This window comes from Littorina saxatilis, linkage group LG2 (genome assembly GCF_037325665.1).
Source record: "Littorina saxatilis isolate snail1 linkage group LG2, US_GU_Lsax_2.0, whole genome shotgun sequence".
NCBI classification, from domain to species: domain Eukaryota; kingdom Metazoa; phylum Mollusca; class Gastropoda; order Littorinimorpha; family Littorinidae; genus Littorina; species Littorina saxatilis.
In genome coordinates this window covers 70413982-70421481 of record NC_090246.1, presented here as the reverse complement: position 1 = coordinate 70421481, position 7500 = coordinate 70413982, and the positions used below count along the sequence as shown (strand labels likewise).

Sequence of the window (7500 nt, the reverse complement as noted above, 5' to 3'; positions counted from 1 at the left end):
GGAGACCAAGAAGAAGAAGTGTGTGTGGAGAGAGAGTAGAGAGAGAGAGAGCTTGAAGAGTAAGAGAGAGCGAGGGCGAGAACTTGACGAAGGCCTCCTCCTCCTCCTATTCCTCCTTCCCCTCCCACTTTCAGTCTCCTGTCCAGCAGTGCCAAGTCAGTCGCGCCAGTTTAAGCCCGTTAGTGGCTGGCCGCTTTGCCTCCTCTCGTCAGCTAGTCTTGTCTATCGGGGGTCCTTTTTCTGCCTGGCCCGGAATTCACCGCTCTCACTCTCCTTTTCCACTCTCTCACGGTACAGTCAGGTTTGCCAGTGTCGATTGATTCGGTCGGTCGGTGTGGTGTAAGGGAGTTAGAGAGAGTTGAGAGAAAGAGAGAGAAAAGGAGCGCTACTGGTCGTGAGAGAGCTCTGCTGACTTTTTTTTTTGTTTGTTTTTTGTTTTGCGGACGGTTACTGTTTTGTAAAAGGTGTTTTTGCCGTGGCGGTGGCGTTCAGTTGTTGTGGCACTCAATGGTTTTCATGCACAGCCACCAAACACCTTTTCAGACTTGTTCAAGTTCTAGTCCGCACTTTTTCACTCTCTCTTGTATTCTTCTTTCCACTGTTGCGTGTTACCAGGGGTTTTCTTGCAGCGGGCGGTCTACTGGAACGATTCTTGCCAGGACCGAAAATAAAACTTCGCAACTCGTGGCTGTGGTGTCGGGTGGTGGTGGTGGCAGAAAGAGCATGAGCGAAGAAGAAGACGCGGTATAGGCTGGCACAGCCTTTCTTACTCTGGTGCTGCCTTAATCTAATCTGATCCTCTGTCAACCCTTTCCTAGGCAACATTCCGCTCGTGATTAACACCTCTCCAGTTCGAAAAACGCTTTGGGGGAATGCGGTCTATCCTATCATCCTTTTGCCGCTGCGACGAGTATTTTACACTTCAACGGTTCCCCCGATCTCTGCAAACCTCCGGCAATTATCTCATGCCGCGTTAGCTGAGCAAAGTAATCGAAGTTTTGGACGGCCGAAGGAGAGGTGTGGTGCCGGAGACAAGCGTCGGGACGTAGGTGCTGTAAAGTTGTTGTCACTGGCTCTGGTGGTGGAAGATCTGTGACGGGGTAGGGTGCCGGTTGGGAAAGAAGGAGAGAGTTTTTTAGGGGGGTGGGAGCGGGTGGTGGTGGAAGGGAGGGGGGCGGGGGGTTAGAGGGGTTTAAACAAGTCAGTGATCTACAATCCATTGTGTTTGTTTCAAGCTTTTCTCCACCTGCCGCAGGAAAAGACGTATATTATAGTCGACTGTTGTGGCTGTTGTGGGGCGAAACGTGTTTTGGCGAGGAGGAGGGGGGGGGGGGGGTGTTGTGTGCTCGGGCTGACGAAGGGGGGTGGGGTGGCCGGATGTAAAGGACAATTGAACACAGTAAGGCTCTACAATGCAGTGTGTCTGTCTACCTCAGTCTCCATATGCCGTAGGAGGAGGGGAGGGAAGGGAAAGGGGGTGGGGATGAGGTAGGGAGAGGAGGAGTTGACAAAAAAGTAAGTCGGATCTTCAATGCAGTATGTATATGTCACCTTCTCCACCTGCTGTAGTTGACTGTCGCTCCCAGAGCGCCATACCCAGAACTGATACACAAGATATGTTGCCGGAAAAAGATAAACAAAAGAGGACAAGAGGGTTAGAACCTAACTCTGGCTTGCAGACTTTTTGACTGAGAACAATTCTTATTTTGTTGAAGTCTGTTTTCCGGCGAGTTTTTTTATTTTTTTTATCTTGATTATTCTTTTTAGAAGTGTTTTATTTTTCTACCAGTGTTTCGGTTTATCGTACTCCTCCAATTAGTCACAACGAATTCAAGGTGTACCTGAACGCTGATCCCTTTTAAATGTTTTACCTGTTTGTATTTAACTGACTTGCATATCATGCACCTGGATACACCTTGACACACGTTCTACTATTCCGGTGCGCGTGTGTGTGCGCCCCTGTATGTGTGTGCGTGTTTGCGTGTTTGTGTGTGTTTGTGTGTGTGTGTGTCTGTGTGTGTGTGAGTGTGTGAGTGAGGGTGTGTGTGTATGTGTGTGTGTGTGTAAGTATGTGTGTGTGTGTGTGCGTGTGTGTGTGCGGGTGTGTGTGTGTGTGGTGTGTGTGCGCGTGCCTGTGCGTGCGTGCGTGCACTGATGCGTGCACGTGTGTGTGTGTGTGTTTATGTGTGTTTGTGTGTGTGTGTCTGTGTTTGTGTGTGAGTGTGTTAGAGTGAATGTGTGTGCGTATCATGTATCTGAGTCTATGTCTGTCTGGCTGTCTGTCTGTCTGTCTGTATGTACGTATGTTTGTATGTATGTATGTCTGAATGTATGAATGTATGTATGTGTGTATGTATGTATGTATGTCTATTTGTAGTATGTGTGATTGTTCCCCTTTTTGACACGTACGGTTTCAATCCAGGCACAAGTACAAGTACATTGTTTTTAACTGTATCTCCTCACAACGCTTAACACTATCAACACTCCCACCCATCTCTCTCTCTCTCTCTCTCTCTCTCTCTCTCTCTCTCTCTCTCTCTCTCTCTCTCTCTCTCTCTCTCTCTCTCTCTCTCTCTCTCTCTCCATGTTTCTAAACGACCAGATGATAGTCTGACTGGAGAAAAGAAAAGTACGAAAGAAGACAAAATATAAATACTATGCAAAAGGCCACAGAAAAGGAAGCTGGAGGTGTCAGCCGAATGTGGTCACAAGAGCATCAGTTGTCTTCTCTTACCTCTGGAGGTGTCCACTGATCTAACTGTCACACCCTGTCGGCAGATCCACGCTTGTTAAAGTTCAAGAGAGTTACCGTTCTTACATAGGCATGCGCACAATTGGTAATACTTTGTTGAACAAGATGAAAGAGGGAACGAGAGAGAGAGAGAGGGAGAGAAAGAGGGACACACACACACACACGCACACTGCACATGCACACACGCACATACACGCACACACACACGCACACACACACACACGCACACACACACACGCACGAACGCACGCACGCCGGCACACACACACACACGCACACACACACACGCACACACACACACACACACAAACACACACGGCACACATGCACGCACACACGCACACAAACACACACACACACACACACACAGTGACACACACACACACATACACACATACACGTACATACACGCATTACCTACCCCACATTCTCCCCCACCCCCCTCCCCCACACACACACCGCATCGGTTAATAACCAAGTTAGTATATAATGCTTGTACATTTCGAAGATGTGACGCCAATACATTAACATGAAGAGAGCTGCTTTTTCTCTTCCATCTTTTGAGGTAAAATTACACGATAGTTCACTGAGAGGTAATGAGGTCAAACTAGAGTCAGCCCTTTGTGAAGGTTAACCACCTGAATGCAGAACATTAGACACCACACACTTTTACGAATCGCGCAATACTGAAAAAACTTCTTTGATCTTTTAAACGTGAATGTTCATGAAAATGCCAGATTTTATTAACAGCATCCCAAACGTTCCTGTGCGTGGGTGTTTTGCTATTCACCTGAAATGATGCATCGAAAAAACGCTTATATTATTTTAAGGTACCAGTATACGTCTCGTGAAAGCGATCTTATTACCACTCTAGTGCACCATATTGACTAACATGTTGACTAATCAGGACTGATTGTAGATGACCCGCTAAATGTTACAATGATGAGGCCGGGACTATTTGTGTTTATCACTCTAAAACTAACAACGACAAATAACACTTTAAACTTTAAATAAACTTGGCCAAAAAATTATTGCAACACATTTTAAACCCAAATTAAAGCATTAATTCCCGTGTGATTTCATTAAAAATGTATATGCCAGTTAAGACCGTTCACTTAACCTCCATGATCACCTTTTAGATTAAATATTTCTTTTACAGGGATCACGTGACCGCCGCTCAAGTAAGGGTACCCTCAAATTCGACCAGACAAATACGGAAGAGCCGAATGAAAAATTGACAAGAAATCACAATAGGCAAAACTTTGCAACTTTGACATACGAGAAGAAAGTCAAACCAATTATCTACCCTGAACAGATTGTTTTGTTTTGCTACCTTGCGTATTTCGCGTGCTATGCTATTCCTACTGATGCAGGTGTCGATCGCAAGAGCGGTCAAAAACGGGACTTTTTGCGTCATTTTTTAGGGGTATCATGACAAAAAAAGTCTGCACTTTAGCAATGATTTGGTGGATTGCTTTGAAACTTTCGGAATATTTTACCAACATACTAGAGATACTTCAAGCGAAAGTATGGATTGTTACAGGTGTTTGTTAAAATGCTATGCAATTTAAAAAAAAAAGTTTTTAATCTCGTCATAGGAGTGTTCCCTTGGGTCCAAAAAAATGCATGACTTTGCATGTCTTTAGAAAAATGATTGATACACACACTGCCAAAGTGTTATGTGCGTGTAAGCACTGACGCAAATTTGCTGGGCCTGTAAACACGCTACATATTTAAGCGATGATTCTGGTGCCACAGCGATGCCCAGCCAAGCGTGACCGTAGCATGTTTTAAGAGGCACCCAACGATAACAGCTATACACGCGAAACAGCGTGAACGTTCCATTTTGTTTCGCATGACAAGAAAATTAACGCCAGCGGCTACACGCAAATGAAACTTAGACAGAATCTGTATCAATCATTTATCTGTGGATATACAAAGTCATGAATTTGTTTAAGACAAGTGAGCAATCCTATGACAAGTTTAACAACATTTTCCGAAACATTGCGTCACATCTGGATAAACAACTGTAACGATCCAAACTTTCGCACGAAGTATATCTAGTATGTTGGTAAAATATTCCGAAAGTTTCAAAGAAATCCACCAAGTCATTGCTAAAATGTAGCGCTTTTTGACATGATACCCATAAAAATTGACGTAAAACGTTCCGTTTTTGACCGCTCTTGCGATCGACACCTGCATCAGTAGTCAGTAGGAATAGCATAGCACGCAAAATACGCAAGGTAGCAAAACAAAACAATCTGTTCAGGGTAGATAATTGGTCTGACTTTTTTCTCGTATGTCAAAGTTGCAAAGATTTGCCTATTGTGATTTCTTGTCAATTTTTCATTCGGCTCTTCCGTTTTTGTCTGGTCGATTTTGAGGTTACCCTTACTTGAGCGGCGGTCACGTGATCCCTGTAAAAGAAATATTTAATCCAAAAGGTGATCCTGAAGGTTAAGTGAACGGTCTGAACTGGCATATACAGTTTTAATGAAATGACACGGGGATTAATGTTTTAATTTGGGTTTGAAATTTGTTGCAGTAATTGTTTGGCCAACTTTATTACGGTGAATTTTTCTGCGAAAGGACACTTGAGCGATTCAGAGAAAAGTACTGGACCGATCTTTATTAAGCTTTACCTACAAACTCTACCAGATTATACCCCCAAACTTTGTTCTCTCATTTTTTCGATGTATGTCACTGATGACGTCATATCCGGCTTTTAGTAAACGTTGAGGCGGCACTGTCACGCCCTCATTTTTTGATCATATTGATTGACATTTTGGTAAAGCAATTTTCGACGAAGCCCGGACTGTGTTGTTAAATTTCATCTTGGAAGCTTAAAAATAGTTACTGACTTTGGACATTAAATATGTGAACATTCTAATTAAAATTAAAATTGTAGTAATGGATCCTTATTCTGTATCATTTCCTGAATCCAAACAAAGTCTATAGATATTGTTATGATTGCTCAGAAAGAAAAAAGAATACAGAAAAGCGCGCTTTCCTTTAAAGCGCTTTACGCTACTGCGCTAAACTGGCTTGTCACTTAAACCGATCAGCAGGCCGGTAGGCTTTTCACATGAATGTGTCAGCACTTTCTAGGCCGCGAGTTATGGATACAGCTATTGACTTCGTGAAATGCAGTGCGTTCAGTTTGATTATGTGACTTTGTTTTTTTAACTTTGTTCATCTTACCACAGTCACTTTGTTGTTTAGATTTTTATGTGACTTCGACAAATTTACTAAATGTATTAATTTCGCTTCATGCGACTTATTTTATTTTTAACATAATAATAATAATAATAATAATAATAATAATAATAATAATAATAATAATAATAATAATAATAATAATAATAATAATAATAATAATTGTCAGTAAGTACTGGTGTCACATGACTGATGTGAACCAGTTGATTGGCTAATGGCGATGCGCTAAAACTGTTAGCGCACTCCAAGAGTGCGCTAACTTTTCCACAGAGCGTATTCTTCCGCCCTTTGCCTAAGCGAGACTGTGCTCTCATCCTCAGAATTAATTAATGACATGTAGCTTATATTCTCCACAATACCAAATGACCATAAATTCCCTGCTTCTCAATTAAAGCAGAAGTGGGTTTTTTTCTGACAGATTGCATGTGCCTGTGCCAGTGCCAGTGATCTAAAAATAGAAGCCGCTGTGTTTCATCTAATTTTCGCCGACTTGCATAGATTCTTCTCATATGCCGTGTTAGTGGCATGTAGCTTATCATCCACATTACCAAATGATGAGTTAGTATACAATTCCCAGCGGCTAACAGAAAACACAAGTGTTATTCCGATAACGTACCAGCTAGACCAGTTTTGTTTGGAAGACTGACTCGATCGACTTTGTAGCAGACTACACAGCAATACGACAACATCAGTTCAGTAAATGAATGGTTTCCGAATTATTATTTCAAGGCAAGAACAATCGTAATCAAAAACGTGTAAGGTTCAGAACGTTCTTACCATATATAAGACTTATTACCAGCCTGCCTCATGCGTGCAGACTCAGTGCAGACTGCAGTGGTTCGATTGCCCAGGTAGCCTAGCAGTTACAGACGACATTAACCCCGCTCAGCAAATTAACATGTTGGGCAAATGTGAACGAAAAAACGATGGGGATATAATTCGTGTAGGGTTCAGAGCATTCTTACCGTTCATATTTAGTATCAGACTCCCCGATGAGTGAAGATACAACACGAGAAATATGCCACATTTGTTTTGAAAATGTGCGAACCGTCGAGTCCCGCTTCGAGTCAATTCAAGGGGAGTCACTCCGCACAGTCAATCCGTCGAAGCTCGACTGGAGGTTTCGAATCGCAAATAATGAAGAGCACAGTCCTTTCTCCGAGTTCAAATGAGGTCTCTCTGAAAGATCATCACTGTTCAGATTAACGCTACACTGGAATTTACCAACAGAAATTAAAATGCGTGTGACGAAAGCACGACACACTTGAGACAGCCCACACAAAAGTAGATCTTTACTGTACACGACCTGACAACACAGTTATGCCTATTCAAATGCGCGTTGCAAAATGTGCGTTTGGAATCTTCTTTTTTCTATGGCGGTACTGACAATATCGTTATTGAAACAATCCCAGTGCACTAAGGGATTTATAGAGCAAATCTCGAAAATAACTTAAATGCGTGCAGGCTCAGTGCAACGTGACGAGCAATTTTTGTTTTTGAAATGAGACTCAGTGCAGTGGTTCGATTGCCAT

At 42.8% G+C, this 7500-nt stretch overlaps 1 protein-coding gene and 1 long non-coding RNA gene across 2 annotated transcripts in view; both read right to left on the bottom strand.

The window, feature by feature from the left end:
- The window catches only part of LOC138959623 (neuronal acetylcholine receptor subunit alpha-10-like), a 123054-nt gene extending 122032 nt beyond the window's left edge, over positions 1-1022 (bottom strand). The window contains exon 1 of the mRNA XM_070331183.1: positions 1-1022. This exon is cut by the window's left edge and continues 490 nt beyond it. The gene's annotated coding sequence lies outside the window, so the exon portion shown is untranslated.
- Positions 1-7500, bottom strand: part of LOC138959624 (uncharacterized) — a 345659-nt gene that overhangs the window by 122032 nt on the left and 216127 nt on the right. The gene's annotated exons all lie outside the window — the stretch shown is intronic.